Genomic DNA, 13,040 nt, shown 5'->3' on the forward strand with positions numbered 1-13,040 from the left:
GTCTCTTATGAGACAGGAAGTTAACGTGACGCAAACCGAGGGCATCTCAGTTCCGTGTCTGCGCCTACCTACCCCTAGACCGGACTAGTAACTTACTCCTCCGCCTGTTTCTTTTCCCACCGCCCTCAGAGGGTCACGTGAACTGGGAAGCAGGAACAGCGCCCATGTCGGGTCCTACTTCTATTCACTTCTTGAGATAAATGGCGAGGGCCTCTGCTCTCGAAGCTAGAGCCGGAGTGCACGGACTTGGGGAGGAAGGTCTGCCGGGGTCACGGAAGGCTCGGGACTGCCGGGAGAACCGCCCGCCTCTCTCAGGAGCTGTGAAAGTCCTGCCCCGAGCTTCGCCCCTGCCGTCACGAACCTCGGTGGACTGGCCCGTGGAACAATTCCGGTTTTCCGTTCCGCCGAAGTGTGTCCCCCACCCGCGGCAGTGCCGGGCGCCCGTGCTGCCCCCTCCTCCGGCAGGGGTGCGGGGACCAGGCGCCTAGAGAGGGGACGCGGGAGCGTCGTCCGGGTTACTGAGGGGGCGGGGCAGGCCAGGGGGCGTGGCTAGGCTAAACCGGGGCTCGGGATTGGGACAGCTCCAGAGTCCTCGGGCGCGGGGGCGGAGCCTAGCGGATTGGAGCCACCTGAGGGCTGAGCGTGGCCTCCAGACCTAGCAGGCTTTTCAAACCCGGCAGCGTTCAGAAGTTAGACCGCTTTCAGAAATTAGTTCAACTGACCAAAGGTCTCCAGCTTGCCATCCTGAATCATTTCCTTCATGGCGCCTCATTCTTAATATTTGGCTACATTTCCCTGTTGTCCACGGGGCTGATGGAAAAGGGCTCAGCTTGGCTTTGTTACCCCAGGGACTTGATGCCACTTTATGCAGCTAAGGAAAGTCATTCATTTCCTCCTTCCTCAGCCTCCGTTGCAGTCAGACCCATCTTTTCCCTCCATAGATACATTTCCCAATTCTGTCTCCAGCAGGATAACCCAATTTTGAGTTGTGGTGAGCTCAAAACTCAAGATCTCTTTCATAGAATCTTCCTGCATTACTTTGTCTTACTATTACTTTCAAAATTCTTACCCGAAACTCGGTTTTTATATTTACATTAACTAAATGTCAGCCTATTAATCTCAACCCATCATTCCGTCCCATCTTTCACTTGGAACTGGAAGGAAGTGAGATTTCTTGCCCATTCCCTCATATGAATAGAGGGCAAGAGAGGGAGGATTGTTGCTTATTACTTCTCCAAATACAGATGTGCTGTAAAGTGAGGCTTTTATTCAGTGCCTACTGTCACACACCGTAAGAAAGCGACCCAGCAATATTGCTCACACAAATCATTCTATTAGCCACAAACTGATTCTGTTTGGAGTACAAACATAACCACAACCACACTTTTCATTCCAACATCTAATTTGCTGCACCAACATATGAGATTATTCCCACCAAGGAAGGTTACATCATCCATGCAACCGATCACTATGACGACCCATAACTAGGCTCCACATGACCCCCCACGGCAGTAAGGCCTGTTCTAGCTCATGAATTCAGCTCCCAGTTTTCAAACATCACCTTAACACAGCTCCACTGTGACCTCTGTGAATTCTGTTACCGCTCTTGCTGCCTCCCTTGTTTAGAGGTTTGTGAATTCCATGCACCTTCGTTCTCACATGAGGCTCTCCCTAGTTTGGCTTTCTGGGTGACTTTTTCTTGCCTCTTTGCATTATTCCTTCTGCCTGCTGCTTTTTCACTGGCAGTTCTTTGACTAATTCTCTTTCTCCTTCTGCTTGGTATAATATTTCCTAGAGCTAGGGAATTCAGTTAGAGAACTTTGTTTGCAAGTGACAGAAAAACCTCAAATTGGCTTCAGTGAAAAAGCAACATGATTATTTTCCACAACCAGAGGATGCCAGCTTCAGCTGCAACTTTGTATACTCAGGGCCTTCTGAAAACATTCAGGACTCTAGAGCACCCCACCTTTCATCACGCAGAATTAATGTCTCCCCCTCTATACTCCTTCCTCTTAGATCAATTTTATGAAATGGGTATCACTTTGCAGGGGTCTTGGTTTATAGGAGCTAATCTCTCCTGAAAGACTGTGAGCTTTTTGAAAGCAGAGATTGTTTTATTTTTCTCTGAATTCCCTGGAATAGTATAGGGATTAGTATATAGCGTATGATCAAAAATGTTTATCGAATTAACAGAATGAGTGACAGGATGGCTAGAGGCTCCTCGAGCTGTTTCTTCCATATGTAATTCTTCTCACTGCTTCCTCTCCCACCCCCACTAGAGTTGGTGAGGTAGGAGAGGATACAGTTATAGCTTGAATGCTAATACTAACTTAATAAGATCTAGAGTGCTCCCTTCTGATCTTTGCTCTGGAGAAAAGGTTTTCAGAATACCTCAGCACACAAAGAAGCAAATGACAATCCTTTAGGGGAAACCAGTACATCTTAACTACTCTCCCCACAATTTTTTCCAAAGTGTTTCTGATATCTCAATCATCACTTCAATCATCCCAATTATTACAATCTTCCACAATGAAAATTACTCTGAATCATGTTTTACTGAACACATCCCCAAGGAATATCCAAAGAAAGGATATATGAGGTAAAGTTCTTGAATTCTTTCATGTCTGACAATGTACTTATTTTGCCCCTGGTCATTTGCCAGCATTGGGCATTCTAGGTTAACTATCATTTCCTCAGTTTAGAAGGTATTGATTTTTTCTCCCTAGTATCCAATGTTAATCATGAGAAGTCTACTGCCAGTTTTCATTCTTTTGATGAGATTTTGTGATAAGATCTGTGTCTGCAGTGACAACCGCAGATGTCTGTAACTTAAAATGATAAAGTTTATCTGCTGATTACAACTCAGAACCATCCCCAGTCAGCCTTGGATTTTCTCCATACTGTCTTCAACAGCAGAACCCATGCTGAGAGGATTATTACTCTCTTGCCCAAAGCTCTGTTGGTTTGTGACAGAGAGAAGAAGAGAGTAAACTTCATATTAGCTTTTAAAGGCTCCATCCCAAATTATACCCATCATTTCCTCTCCTATGTCATTGGTCGCAAGTCACATGGCCATGCTCAATTTTAAGAAAACAGATAACTTTGATCTTAGCATGAAAGAAGAACCAGATCTCTGTGAATGATCGTAATGATTATTCCAGACCTATTTTTTTCCTTCAACTCAGGCATTTTTTGGATTTTAAAAAATTCTTTCTGTGCTCGCAATTTCAGGGGACTCTCTGGTAGAAACTGTCAGCTGAGTATTCACATTCTTCCTCCAATTTAGATAATGGTTTTCTATTTTAAAAAAATTTTTTCATTTTCTCTTTTTCTATGATTCTTGCTTATTAAATGTAGACCTAAATCTGTCTTTTTTATCCCTTTTTTCCCCACTTTCATTCTCTTTGCTTTTTTGTTCTAAAATTTGGACATTTTGGATGGTATTATTTTTTCCGTATTTTTTGATTTTCTTGTGGGTGCAAGAAGTCATATTTCTTAGCCTTTGTTAGCTTTTTAAAGTTTATTCTTTCGTGGATGTATTAGGCTTTTATGGATGTACAATTATTTCTAAATATATGAATTAGTTTTGTCCTGTTTCCTCTAAATTATTTTTTCTCTAGAAAATTATTTTTTTCTATTAATGCTGATGTTTCTCTTTTATGTAGCTTTATGTTCTTTATTGTTATATTAGTTAGCATTATATAATTAGCTGCCAGGGACAGAAAAAAATTACAGAATTGGAATGGCACTCCACTGATTCTCAGTTCTTTAGGTCTTGCAGCTCCACTATATATGGTTACCATTCCTAAGGTCACTCATTGTCCACAATGGCCCTTTCCAAGCTTATATCTGTATTTTATCTGAAGGAAGGACGCATAGGGGAATGATGGTATGCTTTCTCCAAAAAGAAGACTATATCCCTTCTTGCTACACATACCACTGGCAAGGACTTCATCCCAATGCCACCTTTAGCTTAGAGGGCAATTAAAAATATGATCTTTACTTTGAGTAGCTTTATGATTTGCTTAAAGTCAAGATCCTACAACCATGGAAAATAAGAAAGGGTGGATAATAAGGGACCATCAGCATCAATCCTAAAGACGTCACTTCATATGTAAGAAAGAAAGACTGGATCTCTTGCGTGAGTTTCCTCTATTGTTGTCTAAATGGAACTGTTCTCCAAGTTTCCTCCTTGGGTAAGAATTTCCAAAGCTCTGGATTAGATGGGCAAGTCCTGTTTCCTTGAGTTTCTTTTAGGGTTACAGAATAGGGAGCCAGCTATCCAGCTGTGCCCTCTATGCCAGAAGAAGCCAGGCCTGAGGTACCAACCTGTGCACTAGAGAGTAAACTATCTGTTGAACATTCATTCAGTCTTTAAGAAAGAGTTATGGTTTAAAGTATTCCTTCCTGCACCTGCTCCCTGCCTAGAGGTGAGGGTGTTAAATAGGCGGTTGAGTGGTTAAATTTATCAGGTTCAGACTTAATTTTTTCCCCTTATTTTCAGCCAACGTCCTCATTTCCTTGCTCTTTTTTAACCCTGTGGATGGCAAGCAATGACTCCAGGGTTTCTACTGGAAGACTGTCCTCAGCTGCTCCAGTACTGTGGCTTGCTCTCCCGTTTCATCCTTCACCCCCGTCCCTTCCACTGTGTATCATGAGACCGTTTTTTGTGTTTTTGTTTTTTTGTTTTTTTGTTTTTTTTAACTCTCATCCACTGACATCTACTACCTTATTTTCATCAGGTATGAGTATGTTTGTTTGTGGTACTTGTACATTTTTATTTCACTGGGATCTCGGGGAGGAAAGGGCCTCAATCTGTCAGCTTCTGAACCTTTCTCAGGAATGGAATGCTAAAGGAAGTAAGACAGAGGAAAACTTAAGGGGCAGAAAAGAAAGGAAGGGAAATTATAGGACAAAACTAGAAAATGTGCTGAAAAGTGACAGGGAGGCATCGATTAAATCATATGGTCAAGTCACCAAACTACCTGTCTTAAATTTATAATAGACAAATTAACTAATATAATTATCTAAAAACTTGGATCAAATTCATTTATTTGTGTATGGGTTGGCTGTTACATATTCATTTCCTCTTCCTAAAATATGTATCTTGAGAAAATATCAAATTCCAGTGGGACAGTATTAGGTATCCTTATATTACTTTAGTTGGGAGAGAAGAATATGACATAAGAAGGTCAATTTCAGGCTTCCACCTTAGAATATGATTTTTTTAAAAACTGAGTTTATTTATTTGAAAGAAGGAGAGAGGCAGAGGGGGAGGAAAAGATATGAGGGAGCCAGATATGGGGCTCCATCCCAGGACCCTGGATCATGACCTGGGTTGAGGGCAGACATTTAACCGACTGAGCCACCCAGGAACCCCTAGATTGTGAATTTTGAGCATTAAGAAAAATAGCCTGAAAACGTTTGGCATTTATTCCATACCAGCACTGACCTGCCCAGATAATTCCTGCCAAGAAATCATTAATGTGGTTTTGGCCTTCCTTGTACATGATGCCCTTCGTCTCTAGAAAAAAGGTGTGCCAGGGATCTTTTGTTTATTTTTAGATTTAAGTCTTAATATATACTTTATTTTGGGGGGGTAATTATTATTCCTTCTTGTTAAGGAATAATTGAAAAAATTATTGGAAAATAGAACTGTATATATTTAAAATGTATAATATGAGGACTTAATATACATATGTACTGTGAAATGATTACCAACACCAAGGTAATTAACATATCCAGCACCTCATAATTAACTCTTTTGGTGTGTGTGTGCTGAACTTCAGATGTACTGTCTGCAACTTTCAAGTATTAATTACAGTCACCATGCTGTACATTAGATCCTCAGAACTTAGTCATCTTATAGCTGAAAGTTTATACCCCTGACCTACATCTCCCCATTTCTTCCTCCCCTCAGTCTCTGGAAACCACCATTCTATATTGTTTCTATGAAATTAGCTTTTTATAGTATTCCATATATAAGTGATACCATACAGTATTTTTCTTTCTCGGGCTTATTTAACTTAGCATAATGCCCTCTAGGTTCATCTGTGTGGTTGCAAATGGCAGGATTTTATTCTTTTTTTATGGCTAAATGGTATTCCTGTGTGTGATGGGGCGCCTGGGTGGCTCAGGGGGTATTCCTGTGTGTGAGTGTGTGTGTGTGTGTGCGTGTGAGTGTGTGTGTGTGTCACATTTTCTTTATTTGTTCATCCACTGGAAGGGATTAGATTGTTACCATGTTTTCACTATTGTGAATAATCCTGCAATGAACATGAGAATATAAGTATCTCTTTGAGATACAGATTTTGTTTCTTCCTGATATATGCCCATGAGTTAGGTTGCTGGATTATATGGTAGCTCTAGTTTTTAATTTTTTGAGAACCTCCACATCATTTTCCATAATGGCTATACCAGTTATATTCCCATAATGGTATATACGGATTCCCTTTTCACAAATGGTCTTTATACTTCCCACTGGTCACATAGCCCAAAGCCTGCTGTGTAAGCTGGTAAAATAGGTACAGATTATCAATCTATATATTTTAATAAATAGTGTAGATTAGTCCAGAGTGCATTCAGAGGAATTTCAGATGTTAAAAAGCATATTAAATGTCACTGGTTAGTACATTTCATTTGTATCTTGGCCAGTGGGAGAATACCAGGCTCCAGGTATCCCTGGGATCAATTGAAAGCTAACCCTACATTTGCAAACCAAAATCATAGGTGAAAAGTAATACCACATTCGTGAGGGAATTTCACACTTGAGAAATTTAAGAGTGATAATTCTTCCTGTATTTCCGTTTAATTCCCGAGTTAATTGGACCAAATAGATCTATGTTCTTAAGAATAAAAGAGTAATCATTGTGCTGCTGTTCATGATAGAGCCTTCTTGGTAAAGCAACGTGGGAAGCAGCATGTACTCCCTAGCTCCATATTTTGATTAATAGAAAAAACAGAAGAGATTTACTTTTACTTAGCAGGAACAGTAGTGCACGTTTATTTTCCAACTCAGTAATCTGTCAGTTTGGGCTCTTTGCTGCAAGTTAGTTCACAGGGACATTAATTATCTTGCCGTCTTGTAGAATATCAGGTTGGATCACGACACTGATGGGTCCTTTAATAGAACCTGGAGAGCAAGAAATAGCGGCACTCTCTCTGCCTGGGTACTAGAAATAAAAGCGAAAAGGGACAATATACATCTTATGAAAACACAGGAGTTTTCTCCCATCAGTGAGGTTTTGGGGGGTTTAGATGGATGGATACTCCAAAGTCCACAAAGGACAATTTGTGGAAATCTGCACACCCAACCAAAATGCGTATTTGCATCTCTTTGGACAGTAGAGGCTGCCGTGAATCATGGTCTCTCGTCACATCTGCAGCTGTCACCTGCCTTGAGAGAGTAACTGCAGATCTTATTTTCTGGCCCCAGGATCCATCCTCTTCTTGTCCTTCCCGTCTTCTTCACAGCTTCACAATGATTTTGTGAACATCTGAAATCATTCCAATGAATTAATTTTTTTGAAGTTACCCAGAGTTGATTTTTCTTACTTACAACTGAAGAATGTTACTTAACGTAGTTATTAAGAAAGTACTACAAATGAGATAAAATTTAATTAAAAAAACACAAATTAGTACGTGTTAATTATGGATAATATAAATTATTCACACTGAACATTTTAGAACATTATAAGTTTTCTAAAGTCATGGTTGAAACTCTAAGATTCTATTAAGAAATTGCATTAAAGATCATACAGAATTATGTATGTTTTTCTATTGTTACATAGAGATTTGATAAAATCAGTTTAAAAATTGAGGCCAAAATATCCTATTTGTATAGTCAGATGATGATGCACATTTTTTTAACCTGGCTGAAAATATAAAATATTTTCAGGTTTTACTATTTCCTATTTGTAAAATAAATTAGGTGGAAAAATCTAGTCAATATTTATTGATCTTACATAAACAGTGCACTGCACTAGATATTCTAAGGTAAAACAAAAAGCCATTTGCTTATTGATGCTTGCAAGTAATAATTTTCATACTGAATTTAGAGTGGAAAGCATTTTTATGGATTGTACCAAAATGTAAAACACTCTTATAATTGCCCTAAGTGTTTTGCAGTTAAAAGAACCTAGAAAAATAACTTTTAAGATTCAATCAAATATAATCAGCACATAGTTGTTGAACTATGTGTTCTCAAATTGTCCCTCTGTTTGACAAGATTTTGTAAAATGCAAGGGAGCTGGAAAAGGAGAGGCAGCAAGCTAAAGGCACGGTACTCAAGCATGCTGATGTTAGGAAGGTGCATTGGAAAACTGAGGGTGTGGGAAATAATTGCCTTAAAACCATCAGCATCTAAGAAGGCTGGAAAGCCTTTAGGACCTAACTTGAAAACCTGTTACCTTGCTTGACATCTAATATATATTACCTTTGTTTTAAATCTAGTTTTGGTTGCTTTTTTTCTCAGTGGATGCAAACCACATTGTTTTTAATCCCAAAGTATACAAAGAGCCAACTTTCTTTTATAATGTCTTATAAATAGTAGTTGGTATTAAAACTCATTTTTTTCAACATTTTTCTACTTTGGGTTCTGTTTGGTGCATTCTGTTTTCTCAGACTGCTAAATCTGCCAGTTAAAAAAAATACCGTTTGAATTTGAACATATATGCCTTTTGCTAATTTTATTTATTTTGTGTCTCCACACACTGGAAAAAGTTACAATGTTTTCTACAAGTGTAAACAAATTTCCACAAAACAATATGCTTTAGTAGTTGTCACATCTCTTGAAACCTTAGTTATGTGTGCACATCATAATAAACACACATGTGGACATACATATCTGTTTATTATATATACAAATATCATTCTGAGATATTAAGAGATGTATCAGTATTTTCCCAATGAATTCAGAAATGAAAATTTCCATTTTCCAAGAACAAATATCTAACTGTATATCTAACTGTATGGAAAATTTTAAATTCATGAAAAAAATTATAGAATATAATCATATTTTTCAAAGAGTATTATAAGCCAGATGACAAATACCATATTTGGTGAAATTCTACAATAACTTCCAGTTCATTTTCATAGGAAAACAACTTATTAAATAAAAGTATACATAAAAACTGTATTAGGTATCACACGAAAAAAGAAAATAAAGAGTAGCAGTGCTAAGTATTAAATTTGAAAGTCTAAATCCATTCATCCAACCATCTAAACAACCATCCATCTATCCATCCATCCATTCAACATTTCAAAAGGTCATGTATTCTGCTAGGGTAGGAATATAAAGATAAATCATGACAGCGAACTCACAGCCTAGAAGTCAAGACAGATATGCAAAAGGGACAACTGTTTATGTGTTTTCAAGTTCTGTGACCCATCTGTACCACCGTCAGAACTGATGTTCTTCTCTTCTTAATCACTGGATAATATAAATTAAGTCCTAGCCATCCTATTCTGCTCCCCAGGCTGTTCCTAATTCTCTCTGTTCCTGACTCATTACCTTTATAAGGTCCCCAACTTGGCACTCAGATCTGACTCTCCTATGATACTGACCACAGAATTCCCAGGCATTCACGCCTCTGAGTTACCTGCCTTCAGCCAGTTTACATAACCAATTATTCTAACAGAACCTGGTATGACACAGACCATCATGCCTGATGTGCCTTCCTGAATCATCCAGTCCTATGGATGGCCACAGCACCATGTGACAAGTGCTGTAAAGATAACATTGCCTTTGGTAACTTGAGGAGGGACTATGCAGCTGTCTGGGACTGGGTGGAAGTTTAATAATCACAAAAGACTTCACAGGCAATAGTGCTTGAAATGTGATTTTTGAGCCTTCAAAACTGAGTAGAGGTGTGCCAGGTATACTGAGGAGAATAGAAAGGCAGAAAACATTGGTCCCTTAGATACACATGAATTCTAGAATATAGGGGCATGGATCTGTGGAAGATGAGACCATCCCCAAAACAATATAGCAATATAAAATTTTGAGCTCCAACCAAGACAATGAAAAACTGAACACACAATAACATATTCATTAATTTAGTATATTTGGGATTATAACTGGATAGATATTGATTTGATAGTATTAGTCATAGTCAGGACATGGAAAAATTATGAAGGCCCCTCAAGAAGATTGAAATAGTCATTTTTTAAAAATAAAGTAAAAAAAATCATCAGTTCTCTATGGGTAAAATTGGTTACTTATAGGAACACTCTGCAAAGAACCTTGGGTTACTTGACTCCAAAGCTAATCTCCTAAATTATGATTTTAATTAATTTTCTTTCCTTATATCCTATGTTTACTAATCATAAGTATAATTTTCTTCTCTTTGTAGAGTTTCCTAAATTGATGGAAGGTGTGCTCTGATTACCAACATGAATATTTAAGTTCTTTTGGAAATTATATTCTCACTATTAATTAATTAATTAATTGATTAATTATTATATTGTCATTACAAATGCACTGGCATTTGGCTTATGTGTTACCATGTGTGTTTAGTTATTTTTAGGTGAAAGCCTTTAGTAAGATTGATCACCACTGCATACACTGCAGTCGTGGTTCTGGATCTGCAAAACTGAGAAACAGGTCTTTGAGTTGAGTAACCCATCCAGAAGGGGCCATCTTACGAAGGCCAGGTTAGCAATCATTGGCTATCGGTAATACCTCTATCTTGACCCTCTTTATTACAATAAAAATTATGGGTTTATGTGATTTTTAAGTAACATAAGGGACCATCAAGGAAAATATAAAGTCAATGAAATAATAACATAACAAGGAAGACAGAATTTTGGATATTATAAAACAAAGTGTTAAAAAATAATAATTTCAGTGATTCTGTTAACAATTTTAAGTAGTAACATATTCACACTTTTTCTAGGATTATCAAGTAATTGAGAATGTCTTATCTATCACAGCAGCCATAAGAATGCACTCACAGACCACTGACTATAGGGAGTGTAATTAACTACGGGTCCCAACTACTGTGTTTTGAAATTTGTGGTCCCACACCTCTCATGGGTAAAGCAGAGGAACTAAAGCAAACCTGTTCTTGATTTCTCTGAAGGCCAACTTTGGGTTAATGATTCCCTATGGTTTCCTCAAATCTTCTAGCAGTCTAGGGTACTTTTACCAAAAACCTCTCTCTCCATCTCTTTTATTTGAGATCAGAAAGGCATCAGAGCCTGATGGCTCTTTTAGCCTTCTCCAGCTCCCTCCCTATTTTCTCTCAATCTTTCCTCAAATAAAATACTTGCATATTACCAACATCATCTTTGTATCAGCTCCTGAAGGACCCTGACCAACACTTCCAAAAATTTTCCTAAATTCTCTTCAGTGTTTTATGTCATGATACACAAGGTCAGAATCCCAACTGGCTTAGCCCTCCCAGTGGGCAGAATATTGAATGGCAGAATACTGAATGGCCTATCCTCTTGTTCACTTTACCCAGATAGAGAAGGTGCTTGAGAAAGAGCCCATGCTGATATATGGGCATTGTCTAATAGTTTTCCTGAATGATCAGAGATCTGGAAGAGGCAAGATTGCTGACATGGAAGTTAGGGAAGAGTTATATGGGTAGACTACTTAGAATAGACCCAGAGTGGACAGAAGAAGCTCTTAATAACCAGGTAGACATCTTTCCTGTGCAGTTAAGGTAAATTTATTCTAGCACTTACTCAATGATTTATGGGCAATGTGATCATACTTGTAGGAATGGAATTAACACATGGATAGGATCAGTACAATCACTTTCTGTCCCAAAGGATGATCTGGTCTTTGCTACTGCTGAGAACCCATTTTGCAAGCAGCAATAAACAACCCCATGTTCCTGATAGGATACCATGTCCTGGAAGGGCCAATCTTCTAGCTAGTAGCAAGTTCGTCATATTCTGTTCCCTCCAGCACAGAGGTGGTGGTGTTTCGTCCTAACTGGAATAGACATGGATTCTGTATATAGATTTGCCTTCTCTACTGGCTATGCTTCTGATAGCAGCATCACCTCTGAACTTAGAAATGCCTTATTTATGGCTATAATGCAAATGAATTGTAAGGGAGTTTGTTGATAGTCATGGTTTAACTGCTTTTACACAGAATCTATTATCCATAAGCACTGGACCTTATAGAAGGAAATAAATGAAGACTTAGAGCTTCAGCTGACACACACTATGAACAATTTTAAGTAGTAACATAATCACACTTTTTCTAGTATTATCAAGTAATTAAGAATGTCTTATCCATCACAGCAGCCATAAGAATGCACTCACAGACCACTGACTATAGGGAGTGTAATTAGAGCTCCAGCTGACACACACTACTTTCTAAGTTTGGGATGTTGTGCTACAGGATACAGTATGTACTCTGAACCAGGAATCGATGTATGGTGCTGTTTTTCAGAGGCAGGATACTTGAGTCCAAGAACCAAGAGGTAGTATAGGAAGTGGAACTGTCTGATATAACTAATATTTCATTTGCAAAAATTTACTTCTCAGTAACATGTGCTGAGTTAGAGCTCTTGGTACCAAAGGGGGAAATGATTCAACTAAGGGACACATTTTGTTTCCATTGAATTAGAGCAGCCAAGACTGCTATCTGGTGTTTTGGTTTCCTCATAGAGCTTATAATATTGATAGGATGGTTGATCATGACTACCAAGAAGAAAAAAGTAGAGCTATGGATGAAACCAAGGGGAACCCTGAAGTGCCTTCCAGAACCTCTGTGTCTAGTATTTAAAGTTATTAGAAGACTACAATTATCTCATATATTTGGGAATACCAAGGACTTGTATCCAATTGGAAAATGCATTTTCACATTATTCCATCACATAAACTGATCATTAGAAAAAATTAAAGAATATGTACAGTGGAGAAGGAAACTTGTACATACTTTCATACAGTCTTGCTTGGCAAGTTATAGAAATAAATAAACTTTCATCTACCCAAAATATTGAGATGAAATCATATCAGGACCTGAGGGATGGTGGATATTACTGAACAATCTCAGACTTGGATTTGAATGCTGAGGCAGG

At 38.4% G+C, this 13,040-nt stretch overlaps 1 protein-coding gene across 6 annotated transcripts in view; it reads right to left on the bottom strand.

Annotated features, from left to right (window-relative positions):
- Positions 1-509, bottom strand: part of TTC29 (tetratricopeptide repeat domain 29) — a 236,286-nt gene extending 235,777 nt beyond the window's left edge. For 3 of the 6 annotated variants that reach the window (XM_032332464.1, XM_032332460.1, XM_032332461.1), the window contains exon 1: positions 362-509. The gene's annotated coding sequence lies outside the window, so the exon portion shown is untranslated. The other 3 variants (XM_032332465.1, XM_032332462.1, XM_032332463.1) reach the window with 1 other exon arrangement.
- Between the last annotated feature and the right edge of the window lie 12,531 nt (positions 510-13,040).

The sequence above is a fragment of the Mustela erminea genome, chromosome 2 (genome assembly GCF_009829155.1).
Source record: "Mustela erminea isolate mMusErm1 chromosome 2, mMusErm1.Pri, whole genome shotgun sequence".
NCBI classification, from domain to species: Eukaryota; Metazoa; Chordata; class Mammalia; order Carnivora; family Mustelidae; genus Mustela; species Mustela erminea.